General features: G+C 44.0%; 1 pseudogene; it reads left to right on the top strand.

Moving 5' to 3' along the window:
- The first annotated feature begins 9975 nt into the window (after positions 1 to 9975).
- Positions 9976 to 10094, top strand: LOC124559973 (annotated as a pseudogene).
- Positions 10095 to 15724: the final 5630 nt, after the last annotated feature.

Genomic DNA, 15724 nt, shown 5'->3' with positions numbered 1-15724 from the left:
CTGCTGTTCACTGGAACAGGCGGTGGGTGATGAACAGGGTATAGCCCTGACCACAAGACAGAAGTACTGTACTGAGCGTGACTCGCAGCAAGTGTGTCATCTGGCGACCGCATTCATCGCACTAGAGCATTAACCTGCGCCGCACCCACACCACTATACCTGGCGTCAATTGTCCATTGCATCAGACAGCTTGTGATGTGTCCATGGTGAGGTGTGTTACTGTGTGCAGCGCATGACGCGTTGTCAAAGATGGAATGTTACTCGTCACGGGAGTTGGCAGACATGCATTTAATGTACTGTGTGGCAGGATGTAGTGCCCGTAAAACAGCACGAATGTATAAAGAATGCTTTCCCAGTTCATTCTAATTGGAAGAAGTTATTCTCCGTGGATACCACCTTACGAGAGACGGGGTCGTTCATGCCACACAGAGGCGGCTAAGGTTCCCGCCAAAGATATGTTCGAACATCAGACTTTGAGGAGATGGAATTGGAGCGTATGGCCGAATCCCAGGCGTAAGCACCTCTCAACTTTCTCGTAAAACGCACACTTCGAAGTATGAAGTGTGAAGAGTACTGGTGCAACAGGTATTACACTCCTGTCATAAAGATCTCGTGCAAGCACTGGGACCAAGTGATTTTGGCCCCGCGTTCACTTCTTGAGTGTCCACTGCAGTGCTGTAGCGCCGAACTTCGTACAGTCTGTATTGTACACGAATGAGGCCTCATTCACTCGTGATGGTGTTTTCAACAGCCGCAACAGCCATGTCTGGAGTGAGGACAACCCTCTCGCCACCCACATCGGTGGCCACCAGCAACGGTTCTCCGTCAACATATGGGCGGGCATTGTCTACTGCTTTCCCATTTGACTACACCACGTTGCCTTTTGTTCTTGCGACATGTGCTGCCACAGTTCTTGGAGACTATACCCCTAGTTGTCCGCGAAAGCATGTGGTTTCAGCACGACAATGCACCCGCCCATTACGATATAGTGTCCGCAAGCACCTGAACAGCACGTTTCCTCATCGTTGGATTGGAAAGGGAAATCCTGTACCATGGCCAGCGCGATCGCCAGACCTCACACCTCTGGGTTTTTTCATCTGGGGATACGCCAAGACGTTGGTGCATGAAACACTCATAGAAATGGATGAAGACCTGTTTGTTAGGGTCCAAGCTGTTGCTACGCATTGTTACGTGGTGTACGTTGTGTATGTCCACAACACAATATATGTGCATTTCCCTATGTCAATATAATCGACTGTGGACCCACTATCACCTGTTTCAATTTGATCCAGAAGGTTTGAGATACCATCGAATTGATTCGTGGAGACATTGAAAATCAAGATTACAAACACTCTGCATAACTTCAAATAAATTCAGAAAAACATAGGTCAATTAACTTTCAGTGACAGTCATTCAGCATATATATGAAAGAAAAATATAAATTTTAGAGTAAGATACTCCGATCACCTAAAGTGCTGAAAAGTATGAACACGTACACCACCTTCGCACACTACTTCATAAAATAAAATTACCCTTTTATTTGCATAAAAATGCCAAAAAGCAGTTATAGCCTCGTAATGCCCACGTACCACAATCGATAAAAGGTCCACGGCAGTAACTTCATGCAAAACATACGCCACCCTTCTCCCTTAAAAAAATTATTTTTTTGGGATTATAAATTAGGCCTAAAATTTACAATAAAGCTTTTGTCTAGATGTGATTACTACTAACGTTGCGATTTCAGTCCATGGACTGTTAGCTGTATCTAGCTTATTGTACTTTTAACCCACAGGATGCCAAAGTCTCCTTCTTTCTTGGACTAAACTTACCATTTTCTTTCAGTTCATATTTGATTAGAGAACTTCGGCCGATATGACCGAATAAATGCAAACTGTTATGAATTTCGCCGATTGTCGTCCGAAGTCAGTATGTTCCAATGACGAGACTGGCTGCATTGAGAACGCGGACGTATTGGTGTACTGGTGTGGAAACATCGGCCGCCTTTCACCGACGTCGGCTGTTGGCGAATCCATCGATGTCAGAGCCACTGTGACATTAGTGTTAGAACACCGCTTCCGGGATTCGGAGAAGTGCTCCGGCTCCGGTACGAATGCACTCGCCTGATTAACAACGAGGGCCAGTGTGGATGTAGTTATTACGCGATTTCCCACGTGGAAACAGATGAATACCGGACTGGTAACCAAGTCCTGCCCCATTACACGACTCGCAGACAGTCCGAAAACGTTCTCATACTTTCACATGTGACAACAGTAGACGCCGATGGGGTGCACTAAGTCCGTCCAGGGGTGGGTGTGGGGGTGGGGGGGAAGTTTGGCACGGGAAGGGTATCCGCCCATCCTCTACCACTATCGTTGCCAAATCCAGAATAACACACCGACCCCGTGTAGACACGAGTTAAGGCCAGGAAAAAGAAGGAGGAAGATGTATTTATATTATTGTTACGTTTGTCGTCGTATTTATAGGCTTGTATTTAATGACGGATTAAAGCTTCTATACATCAGATTCTATCCCTTATGCGCCATTGCCATGTATAGAATGTAATTAATCGGCGTCTCCTTCTGGGAAAGAGGTAGACAAATGAAGGAAGACGCAGATGAATTTATCTGTTATCTACGTGGTCTCAGGTTGAAGTTACATAGTCACCTCATTTACATGGTGCTCCCATATCCGGATTTCGTAAAGCGATTTCCAATCACCCTTCTGGGTGCTCCTGTTCAAAAATGTTGTTCAAATGTCTGTGAAATCTTATGGGACTTAACTGCTAAGGTCATCAGTCCCTAAGCTTACACACTACTTAACTTAAATTACCCTAAGGACAAACACACACACACCCATGCCCGAGGGAGGACTCGAACCTCCGCCGGGACCAGCCGCACAGTCCATGACTGCAGCGCCCCAGACCGCTCGGCTAATCCCGCGCGGCTGGTGCTCCTGTAAAAATTTCAAAATCGATTCCGTAAATCCGCTTCTGGTTGCCGGTTTTCCGATTCCGCAATAGATTTTCGCTCCCCTGTAAAAGCAACAGGTTTTGAAATGTGCTTGGGCTGTCAGGTTTCGTCTTGTGTTTAAAGATTTTTAACGGGGCTAGCAAATCCGCTTCAGTCCTTAACATGTAAACACGACAGCGAAATATGATTTCCGAAATTCGGTTTTCATCTTTCGGAAGATGTGTCGCATGTAAGCCTAGTGAGTGACATTCTCTTTAATATTTATTACCAGTTTAATTCCTGGTTATGATGAAGGCGGAAAATAAATATTACAACCGTTCTCCGTCTATTGTATCATCTTCTTCTGTGTTACTAAACTTGATTGTGGACATGTTCGATTATATCCTTCATAAACAAATTCGTTTCCCACGTTGGCTGCTATATAATCACCGTCATTTATATTACAAGATCAGCTGATTTCGGCTGTTTGCCGTTTTCAAATGCTGCTCCTATCGTCGTAATATTACACCGTCATACAGTGTGGGTGTATAAAGATGTGCGGTCGTCATTTAGATATTTATTTAACCTCTGTCCTAAATAACCACAATGGCGAAAAGCTAACTATCCTCGTCAACTATTTGAAGCAACATTACTGCTGTATGCTACTTAGGGTTTAGGTGTTCCAATGGGTTGAGATCGAGATTATGGGCAGACCAGTCCATTTCAGGAATATTATTGTCCTAAAACCATGGCCTACCATATGCTGCTCTTGACAGTGTGCGTTGTCACGCTAATACGAACAATAGTTGTCCCCGAAATATTCTTCTACTGCACGCAGGACACAGTGCTGTAAAATGTGTTCATTCCCTTCCGCTCTAACTTTTTATTTATATCTTGGAAAGCCTATAATCTCATCATGAATACGGCACTCACTTCCTAAGGGCGAATACTAATTCTTTACGTTTCATTCTTAACCAACACACGGAACGCAATGGCTTACAGATTTGGCTTGGCTATTTAGTTTCGCAGCTTACCGGTAGATGGCAGGGGCATGCGAATGAAGCTGTGTGGCGGCGGGCAGTCGTCGAGACGAATATTGCACCTACAATTTTCCGTGCAAGACGCCCGTAATTTTTAAAATCGCTACCGAACTGTAATATTTAACAGAATAAATCTCTGAAATTTCACCCTTTTTGAAATTAAACTACGAAATATCACTGATAATTCTTAAATGTTTGTCGACTCGTCCACCGACTCTCAAGAAAAAATTAAAAAAAAAAAACGAGTTAGGGTATTATTTCGGCAATTCAGTGTGATTGATTTCCAGTTTCTATAAGCGGTTACTGAAAAATTATTTGCCTAAACAAAAACGCCTTGGCCAAGTTCACTCACAATACGTCAGAAAATTACTAGTACTTCTGAAAAACTGTAGTGCAATAATCTGACAGTAAATAATTAAATATAACTGAAAACGAAAGCATATGCAGATTAACAAATTTCTATAAAATAATTATAATCTTTCTAGTGTGAAATACCTTAAATCATGGATCTTATATGTAAGAGCTTTGCACCAACTGCTCGAAAGTAACTTGCCCCTAATTCTGCGTAAATCCAATTTAATTTATTTTATGAGCATAACATGGAGTCATAGGGGCAAGGATGTATATGGCGTAATTTACTAGGTACTAAAAATCATCCAAAAAGTAAGTTATAATGCGCCTAGTATATCTACAGATATGACTTGTTCCCGAATCAAAATCACAAGTGTCACTAATGTATCCAATGTATAACGCTTCCGTTTTAAATACTCGAAAATGGCCTAAGGCCGAAATTATACAATCGAACATGAAATAAAGATAATGGCAGCTGAAGGCATCACTAACTCAGTCAAAAAATTCATCGCAGTTGGACACCTTACTGCACTGAAAATTATAGAATATTTCTTTGATGAATGGTCTGTTGTTTCGAACCTCATTATAGAGTTACATACAAAAAAATCTTTTTTTCATAAATTTTGACGTTTACATTGGAAAGAAAATAGTAACACAGAATATTATTACAACGTTCCATGGCATCTACTACGAAAGATTTCAAAATTTGATTCCTGCCAAATGAGTGCGTGTCTTTCTCGTAAAATATCGAAAGGAAGCATATAGCCATAACAATGTAGTCGGATACTGTATGTGCAAATTTTAATCTCCTTTTTCATACAGAGAAGTCTACGTCTCATAGAAGTATGCAACCTCTAACAAAACACAAGCGCAAAAAACACCCCTTGCATGACGAATATGTTCGACCCCTATTCAGACGCCTTGCTCGATAAATCAGACCTTTGATATATTTCAGAGGAATTATTTTCTTTTTTGAATGACTTCCGTGTAATTTGTAAGACTGTCTGTGAGCTAGCAGCCGAGTTTAAAGAAAGCGTCGGCAGATGTCTCTGCATACATCGACTACGCTGTGGCGACCTCTATCACCATTTACATCGAACCATGAGTTTCTCCCGTTCTTGCCCGAAGGAGTTTTGTTACTGTTGACAGCAGAAAATAGATTACATTAATGATTCATTTAAAATTATTTTGCTGCTAAACACAGGTGTGTGTAAAGAGTAATTGGCTTATGCCACATGACAAAATTTCTCGCGTTAGGTGATGTTGACTGTTGGCCTATTTTATGAACTGAATGGCTGTAACTAATTTGTATGAATGCATGATAGTGTTCTTATGGAAATGTCCGAAAGAACAGACACCACGCATTCATATTACTGATTCGCCTAGATAGGCAATGGATCTACCCTTTTCAGCTCTGACGCACAAGTGCATCCGACCTGCGCGAATTTCTGAGTAGCGAGCATGGAGGAAATGGACAGGGAATGCGGATAGGCGGCGCTGTAGGAATGTGGGGACCGCCAAGAGGCGTGGCGAGACAGTCTGAGCAGTTGCGATAACAATGTATCGCGGACGGCGCAGTGGTTAACGCACCTGCCTAGTAAGCATGAAATCCCGATCCGTTACGCTCTTTCGCTCGTCGCCGCTGATTCCGCTTAATCTCCCGATACAGCTGTCATCAGTAATCCCTTCCCTTCACTTTCCTTTCTCCTCCCCCCCCCCCCCCCCCTCCCTTCTTCCACCTTCAATTTACATGGGATGTGATTCCTGTTATCTAACAGGATTATAGCCACATCCAGATCGCAATCCACCGTATTGTCCCCCAAAATCCACAACATATCTCCACCATCACTTCCTTGCTACAAACAACCTCGATTGAAACTAGCGCTACTCAAATACCTACCGTATCATCTCCCCCAGACGACTTACTCTCCCTCGTCGAACTTTTGGATTACTTATGAGCATCTCGCCCGCTGTATCACAGTATTCTCACATGGCCACCGGCAATTACAAATACACACAGCGTGCAAAAAAACACTGCAACTGACGACTAGACATGCATTAAACTCAACTCAACGCTATTCGTGAACTCAGAGTGGAAAGCTTTCCACTGACTCACAGTCCACAATCCTTCTCCTCACAACCAACTCCCCTGCATACAATCAGTCTCTCCCTCCAACTCAAGTAAATAAAACTTTCTTAGACTAACACTCAATCAAAAGCTAACGTGGAACACCCACGTACCTATCATCCAAAAGAAAGCCCAAAGTATACTGAAGCTACTAAAACTACTAATCACTCAAATGACGAAATATCTCAGCTATCTACGAGACTCTTATCCTTTCCGTCCTCAAACGTTCGCCTGCCAGTCCTCGAGAACTATACACTCCACCTTGCTTTCCGTATACACCATCCAATCAAAAGTACCCGGACACCTATTAGTGAACATTAATATGTGGTGTGCCCGCCCTTTATGAGAGGTTAAATTATGCTGGGGACGTTTTCAATGAGGTGTCTTAATATCATTGATGGAGCCGAAATCGGGAAGTTAGTGACGTTGGGCGCTATAGTCTGGAGCAAATTTGGCTTTCTAATTCATTCCACTCGCTTCAGGCCGAGGCCTATGGCAGGCCAGTCCACTTCAGGAATGTTACTGTCCACAAATCATTGCCTCGAACACACTGCTTTATGAAAGCAGTCATAGAGACGCAGTTACCGTCTCAGAACTGTTCCCTATACTTTACGCTGTACACAACGCTGTAAACTGTTTTCATATCCTTCTACATTTAGCGTTTTCTTAAGCACAGTAAACGGACCGCACCCTAACCAAGTACTCCCAACCCGTAACACCATCTCCTCTGTAGTTCACTGTTGTCACTATACATGATGACAGGTAATGTTCTCCAAGCATCCGCCAAACCAAAATCCTAGCATCTGATTGCTAAATGTTGTACAGTGATTTATCACTCGAAGTCACTCGTTGCCAGTCATCAAATGTTTAGAGGTGGCGCTCTTTACACCACATCAAGCGTCGCTTAGCACTGAATACATAAATGTGTGGCTTAAGAGGAGCTGCTCGACCACTGTACCCAATCTTTATAACTCCCTACGCACAGTCATTCTGCAGCTGCACTCGCGAGTGACTCCTTCTGCTGATTTCTAGCGATTTATTTATTTACTTTTACAAAACCTTTCTCAGTGATCAGTGGTTTCTGTCTGTCGTTACATGAAATCAATCTGCGTAGTTCTGATTTAACTGTGGCAGTTCCTTCGTGTCACCACTTCACATTCACATCACCAACAGTGGACCTGGGCAGTCTTAGCAGGGTACAAATGTCCAACATGGATTTGTTACCCAGGTGACTAAACTCTCCTGATCGCACTGTTACTGCTTTTCTACTACAACGCAATACTCCTCGCCTCTTTTTAAACTAGCGAACTCACCTCTCGTGACACATAGTCAGTTCCGCATAACGTGGGGGCATGCGGATATTTTCGATCAGATAGTATATGAAAAACACTAAGTAGAAGAAAGTACAGGACATACACTGAGGAGCCAAAGAAACTGATATAGGCATGTATTCAAATACAGAGATATGTGAACAGGCAGAATACGGCGCTGCGATATAAGGCAAGTGTCTGGCGCAGTTGTTAGACCAGTCATAGCTGCTGGAATGGCAGTGCGTTTGAACGTGATGTTATAGTCGGCGCACAAGCGATGGGACACAGCATCTCCGATGTAGCGGTGAAGTGGAGATTTTCCAGTACGACCATTTCACGAGTGTACCAAGCCGACAAATCACCGGCATCGCTGCTGCCGGAAAAGATCCTGCAAGGACGAGACCAAAGACGACTGAAGAGAATCGTTCAACGTCATAGAATTGCAACCTCCGCAAATTGTTGCAGAATTCAGTGCTGGGCCATCAACAAGTGTCTGCGTGCGAACCATTCAACGAAACATCATGCACATGGGCTTTCGGAGCCGAAGGCCCACTCGTGTGCCCTTGCTGACTGCACAACACTAAGCTTTACACCTCAGTTGGGCCCGTCAACACCAACATTGCACTGTTAATGACTGGAAACATGTTGCCTGGTCGGACGAGTCTCATTTCAAATTGTATCGAGTGGATGGACCTGTATGGCTATGGAGACAACCTCATGAATCCATGGATCCTGCATGTCAGCAGGGGACTGTTCAAGATAGTGGAGGCTCTGTGATCGTGTGGGGCGTGTGCTGTTGGAGTGATACGGGATCCCTGATACGTGTAGATACGACTCTGACAGGTGACACCTACGTAAGCATTCTGCCTGATCACCTGCGTCTATTCATGTCCATTGTGCATTCCGATGGACATGGACAATTTCAGCAGAACAATGCTTCACCTCACGCCCAAAATTGCTACAGAGTGGCTCCAGGAACACTTTCCTGAGTTTAAACACTTTCACTGGCTGCCAAACTCCTCAAACATGAATATTATTGAGCATATCTGGAATGCCTTGCAACGTGCTGTTCAGAAGAGATCTCCATCCCCTCGTACTCTTACCGATTTATGGACAGCCCTGCAGGATTCAAGGTGTCAGTTCCCTCCAGCACTACTTCAGATATTAGTCGAGTCCATGCCAATTCGTGTTGCGGGGAGCCCTACACGCCGTTTCCAACCGTACGCCTCAACGGCCATCTGTCCGACGTTGCAATAAAATGTGATTCATCTGAAAAGGCCACCTGTCGCCATTCATTTGACGTCAAGTTGCGGTACTGGCATCCAAAAGAAGGAGGTAACTGATAATATGTCACAGTTATACATTTCACTATATGTAAGTTTTCCTGTTACACACTGGACCTGACATTGCTCACTTGTACAAATTATTCAGTTATTCTTATCTGCATGATAAACTGAGGAAGAATTGCGCCAGATATTTACATATTTGACAGAGATCTGGAGTGATTGTACTTAAAATGATTAGTAGCAGTGACGAAAGGAGTTTGGTTTACCAAAGGAAGCGTTTTAGTTCTAGGCGAGCTGTTGGACTCCACTTTTTTTTTTTTTTTTTTTTTTTTGTAACCAAACTACACGTAGGAAAGCATCTTCTCGATTTTGGGTGTATTATAGCCGATAGATCCCTTTATTAATGAAGTAGGAAAATTCTGTATCGTTCATGGTTTGGTTGAAATAAAATTGCATGATAGCTCCATATTCAAATCTCTGCTGAACATAAAGTGTTAGCAGCAGCCAAACATAAAATGGTGGAATAGTGAAACTTTCGGTCACACTCATATGGTGTTATTAAACCAAATGTCAAGTAATTATATCGAAAAGAAAATGATCTGAGAGATTAGGCTCTACAATGAGTATCCTCACATCGCGCAAATATTATACGTGTTGGTTTGGCAACTTCTTTTTTTTTTCTCTCAGTAGAGCACATAACTGGAGTAATGACACATAGTCGAGTGAGGGGCCTGTCAACCAAATACCATGCGAGCTGCTAGTGGGGTGTAAGGGGGAGTCAAATTGGGAATATCTGCGAGGCGACTTTGAATCCCCGAAAACCTAGGACAGTACTGCGAGATGAGAACTCTATTTAATACAATTCTGAGTCAATATGCCCTAGACAAGTATATGAAAGCCTAGTGTAAGTATGCCAACGGCCTTTCCGCTGTGGTAACACCGGTTCCCATCAGATCACCGAAGTTAAGCGCTGTAGGGCTCGGCTCGCACGTCGCTGGGTGACCGTCCAAGTCTGCCGAGCGCTGTTGGCAAGTGGGGTACACTCAGCCCTTGTGAGGCCAATTGAGGAGCTACTTCAGTGAGCAGTAGCGGCTCTGGTCGCGAAACTGACAACGGCTGGGACAGCAGTGTGCTGATCACATAGCCCTCCTCATGCTCATCCGCCTACCGGTGACCGGTTGGCCGGTGACCAGTTGGAACCGTTGGGCCTTTCGAGCCCTGTTTCGACGAAGATAGTTAGATACAGGTGTATGTTCTCAGGTGTAGCGCTAGATAAGTCGATGAAATGCTCGACAATGTGATCGACAGCACATGATTTTAGCTCCAGTTCGTGACGTGTTATATACTGTCTAGGACCCTACCACTGCCAGAAAGAAACTGGTAGAGGCAAGCGTATTCAGATGCAGAGATATGTAAACAGGTAGAATATGGCGCTGCGATCGGCAACACCTACATAAGACGACAAGTGTCTGGCGCAGTTGTTAGATTGCTTACTGCTGCTACAGTGGCAGGTTATCAAGATTTAAGTGAATTTGAATGTGGTGTTATAGTCAGCGCACGAGCGATGAGACACAGCTTCTCCGAGGTAGCAATGAAGTGGAGATTTTCCCGTACGGCCATTTCACGAGTGTAAAACATCAAATCCCCAACTTCACTGCGGCCGGATAAAGATCCTGCAATAACGAGACAAGCGATGACTGAAGAGAATCGTTCAGCCTGACTGAAATGCAACCCTCCTGCAAATTGCTGCAGATTTCAATGCTGGGCTATCAACAAGTGTCAGCGTGCGAACCATTCAATGCAATCATCGATATGGGCCTTCGGAGGCGAAGGCCCACTCGTGTGTCCTTGATGACTGCACGACACAAAGCTTTACGCCTCGCCTGGGCCCGACGACACGGACATTGGACTGTTGACGACTGGAAACATGTTGCCTGATCGGACGAGCCTCGTTTTAAATTGTATCGAACAGATGGACGTGTATGAGTATGGAGACAGCTTCATGAATCCATGGACTCTGCATGTCAACAGGGGACTGTCCAAGTTGGTGGAGGCTCTGTAATGGTGTGGGGCGTGCGCAATTGGAGTGATATGGGACCCCTGATACGTCTAGGTACAACTCTGATAGATGACACGTACATAAGCACCCTCTCTGGCCACTGCATCCATTCATGTCCATTGTGCATTCCGATGGACAATTTCAGCAGGACAATGTGACGCACCACACGTCCAGAATTGCTACAGAGTGGCTCGGCTCTGAATTTAAACACTTCCACTGGCCACCAAACTCCTCAGACATGAACATTTTTGTGTGTACCTGTGATGCCTTGCAACATGCTGTTCAGAAGAGATCTCCACCCCCTCATACTCTTACGGATAAGGACAGCTCTGCAGGATCATGGCGTCAGTTCCCTCCAGCACTACTTCAGACATTAATCGAGTCCATTTCACGTCGTGTTGCGGCACTTCTGGGTGCTCGCAGGAGCCGTATACGATTTAAGGCAGGTGTAGCACTTTCTTTGGCTCTTCAGTGTTCATGATTACATGATTGTTTCTGAATTCCGAATTGGAATGTAACCACGTTACATAACGGTACAAGTCGCCATCTTATTTTCCTACGATCCCTTTCCACCATATCTCGTATAATCTCTAAAAATAACTGAGAATGCCTTGCTTCATTGAAACTAATCTTGATGCATTACGTCCACCGTCTGCCACTCTTCAATATCACATTAAAAATATCAGAGTTTTTTGGCAGCAACAGAATGCAATGATCTGTCAACATTGTACTGCATTTCGAATTCGCGGCGTCCACGTTTTTTTCTGATCTGTCGTCTGATGGCATTTCAGAAGCTCGCCGTCAGGTGCAAATTCTGTGCAGTAAACACCTATCCGCTAACTTCTTTTGGTGCGCAGTAAAGCATAACGAACGTAAGCGAACTAACGTCAGCGAATGAAAATCCTCTCTGGTGTAATACTCGGCGATTGTAATCTTTCGCGTTCGGTTCGCATTCGCTAGTGCTCGCTCGTGTTCCGCTGTTGTCGGTCTTTCAGCGATTCATCAAAAGAAGTTCGCTTCCTTTTTACTTGGCGCGAAAACTGCTCAGAGAGAATTCGTCTGGTTTACGAGCGGTCTACACGGCCCATTCACATTAATGTGATCGCTGCCTATGTTCGACGTCAACGTGCAATAGCCACTCACAGACGGCAGGTGGCAACACTAGCAGTGGAGCAGACGCCGAAAACAGTGCAGTCGTTGTCGTAAAGCGGAAACGGAGCGATTTCTCTGACGTCCAAAAAGGAATCATCATTACCCGCCAGGTTAGCCGAGCGGGCTAATGCTCTGCTTCCTGGACTCGGGTAGGCGCACCGGCCCCGGATCGAATCCGCCCGGCGGATTACCGTCGTCGGTCGGGGTGCCGGCCAGCCTGGATGTGGTTTTTAGGCGGTTTTCCACATTCTGCTAGGTGAATACAGGGCTGGTCCCCACGTTCCGCCTCAGTTACACGGCTCATAGACATCTGAACACGTTCGCACTATTCCATGAATTACACTCGACGCAGACAGTAGGGGTACACTTATTCTGTCCTGGGGGGCACGGGGTGGCGGCAGGAAGGGCATCCGGCCACCCCTTTCCACTAACCTTGCCAAATCCGTTCCTAACAATGTCGACCCTGCGTCAGTGCGGAACATGGCAACAGTGTAAGAAAGAAAGAAAGAAAGAAAAAGGAATCGGCATTGGCTTTCGGACCAGGGTGGAAGCATTTCCGAAGCGGTTAATTTGTAGACTGTTCGCGTGCCACCATGGTTAAAGTATACCGTCAATGGAAAAATGGTGATATCCAAAACCGGCGCCGAGGCAACTGTGGTGCATCACATGGGTGAAGGACGGCTGAGGAGATGTGTACGGACGAATAGACGTGCAACTTTTGAACAACCAACAGCCCACTTGAACCAAGGGATTACCAGCAATGTCTCCTCAACTACCGTTCAGCGAAAGTTCTTGCGTGTTGGCCTCCGCAGTAGGCGCCTGGTTCATGCGCTCACGCTGTTCATGGAGGCGAAAGCTGGAACTGGCACGCCAGTACCGCAGCTGGGCGTCAAATCAATGGCGACAGGTGGCCTTTTCAGATGATTCACGTTTTATGCTACATCAGACAGATGGTCGTTGAGGCTTACGGAGTGAAACATCTGAAAGCAACAGTGGAAAGAGCGTTATTGTCTGGGGAATGTTTTCATGGCATTCCCTTGGCGACCTCGTCATTCTCGAAGGAGCAACGTATTAATACGAGTATGTATCTATCCTTGGGGACTATGTACACCCCCACAGCACGGTGGCATCTACTAGCAGGACAGTTCAGTGTATCACACAGCTCATAGAGTGGCTCGAAGAGCAACAGGGTGAGTTTAACCCACTCCCCTGGCCACCAGACTCCCCGTATCGAAGCCCAATCGATAATCTGTGGGACCGCTTCGACCGGCTCTTCGCGACATGGATCCTAACCGACGAACCTCGCGCAACTGGCCACGGCTGGAGTGGCCTTCCAGGACCTCGCTGACACTCTTCGTGCACGTCAGGTGGCAGTCCGCGCTGCAAAAAGGGATTATTCAGGCTTCTGATAGGTGATCACACTAATGTGCCTGGGAAGTGTAGTATTGTTATTGACAGGAGTTGCGTGAGTGATTAAACTGTCGGAAGAGAATGTAATATCGGTGATAGAACGAATGATACAGATATCATAGGTGCTTGTGGCATCCAGGAAATCCACAGTAGAAAAGAAATATATTTGACAGAAAATTGCGGAAGCACTCCAAGGTCCAAGTGGAGACTTGAGAAAGACGATAAATTAATTAGATGCATCCATCAGGTGGGAACAGGGTGAATAAGCACGAGCTTTGCGTTTCTTGTCGTTAAAAAGAAATGGCACGGTAAATTTCCTTTAAAATAAACAGGTACGAATGTGTATCTATTAAGTTGATTTACATTAAAAATATACGAAATGCGTTATCATTTTCGTTGACTATGTCCGTGGTAACTGTAATTATATGGCTTATTTGTAAACATTATTTTAGAAATTTTTGAAGTGATAATTAAATGAAAATCGTTTGCCTGTGATCTTGTTGCCATGCCTCCAACAAAGCATACGTTTTCTCGGTAATTTACAAAATAGCAGATGAAAGCAAGAGTTATCTAGATACATTCACATAAGAAACTCTTTCTTTGGAATTATGAAAGAAATTTATTTATTTATTTTCCAGAGTGTTACAGAAACGAGTTATAGTTTTTTTGAATAGAACATCATGTTGCTGAGGTATTTAAATCAGCTATGTACAAATCAAATTTCTATCGATTTTAATTAGGGGGGACCGAAATGTTCGAAATTTTAGGTGTAGATGCTACATTGCTGGTGTCACAGAGTGACAAGTTTCATCAGTGCCTGGAGGTATGGAGTATTTTTAATATTTTGGAAGACGAATGGCGACTTGTAAATAGCCATAAACAAGTTCCAGTAACACCAAGTTAAAATCCTGCGTAATACCGACTTTTAAATCATATTCTCGAAATATTTTTTCCTTTACCTGGGTGCTAGAGGAGGATGCGGCCTTGTCTTGCCGCCGGGAATGGGCACCCTTGACACCTACAACATCAGGAAGAAGACGTTGCATCCACCCCTAAAACTTTGAACATTTCCAACTGCTTAATTAAAACTGATAGAAGTTTGATTTAATTTGATTTGTGTGTGGTTTAAATTTATCAGCTGCAAAGAACAAATATTGCTTTTATTTAAAAACTCTCTAGAATAACTAAATGATCTACATTATGTTCCCAACTCTGCAGAAAGAGTAGCGTTTCTCAAATCAACCTATCTAAGTAGCTATTCTTTCCTCTTATTTTTTTAAATTATACAGAAAAATGCCTTATCTGAAATTTTATGAGGTAGACTATTTCACAGGCTGTACGTATTTTTAACATTTCAGTAATCATACTTTATTGACATTATCTTTCCTGTGAGTGCCTTAAGAAAGTCGTTAGTATGTAGCATATGTCATGGCAGATGTCAGGAATTACATTAGATAAAGTAGCTATTGAAATTCGAAATAACTATCGCAAATGTCTCCAGTTGGTCATAATCAACGAGAAAATGTTATGTTTCTTGTCGATAATTAGTGTTTTTTTAAATGTCCTCCTCAATTGTAATGAGAAGCCAGCTAGAAGTGTCAACCAACATACGTTCAAAGTTTGGAATAATGCTAAGTAATGCTGGAACTGCAATTTAGTGTTCAGTGCAGTTACATGTTTCACGCTTACGTAAAAACTTAAGACACATTACCCCACGTTATTTTTCGTGCAAAAGAATCCTATTTCGATATCGAAGTTTTGCATCGTGTCTGTAACTTACTTGTCAAATCTGCGTGACTCCAAAGAAACAGTAACTCAACGTTCGTGTCGTTGGCACGCAATGTTCTTTGTCTCCAGTGTAAACTCTTTTTCACAGCTGCATTTGAATGGTAGTGAAGACTAGAGAATCGTCTGAAAATTCTCGTTCGCTTTCATTCGCTCCAGTGTAAATGAGGTGTAACTTATCTTCACCTCTTTCTTTCTAGTATTTCAGTCTCTCTGGTTTGGTTTTGTTTTCGTTCGACGCTCACTCTCTGGCGT

This window comes from Schistocerca americana, chromosome 1 (genome assembly GCF_021461395.2).
Source record: "Schistocerca americana isolate TAMUIC-IGC-003095 chromosome 1, iqSchAmer2.1, whole genome shotgun sequence".
NCBI classification, from domain to species: domain Eukaryota; kingdom Metazoa; phylum Arthropoda; class Insecta; order Orthoptera; family Acrididae; genus Schistocerca; species Schistocerca americana.
Note: the sequence above shows the minus strand (reverse complement) of the source record. Positions and strands in the feature narration are given on the sequence as shown.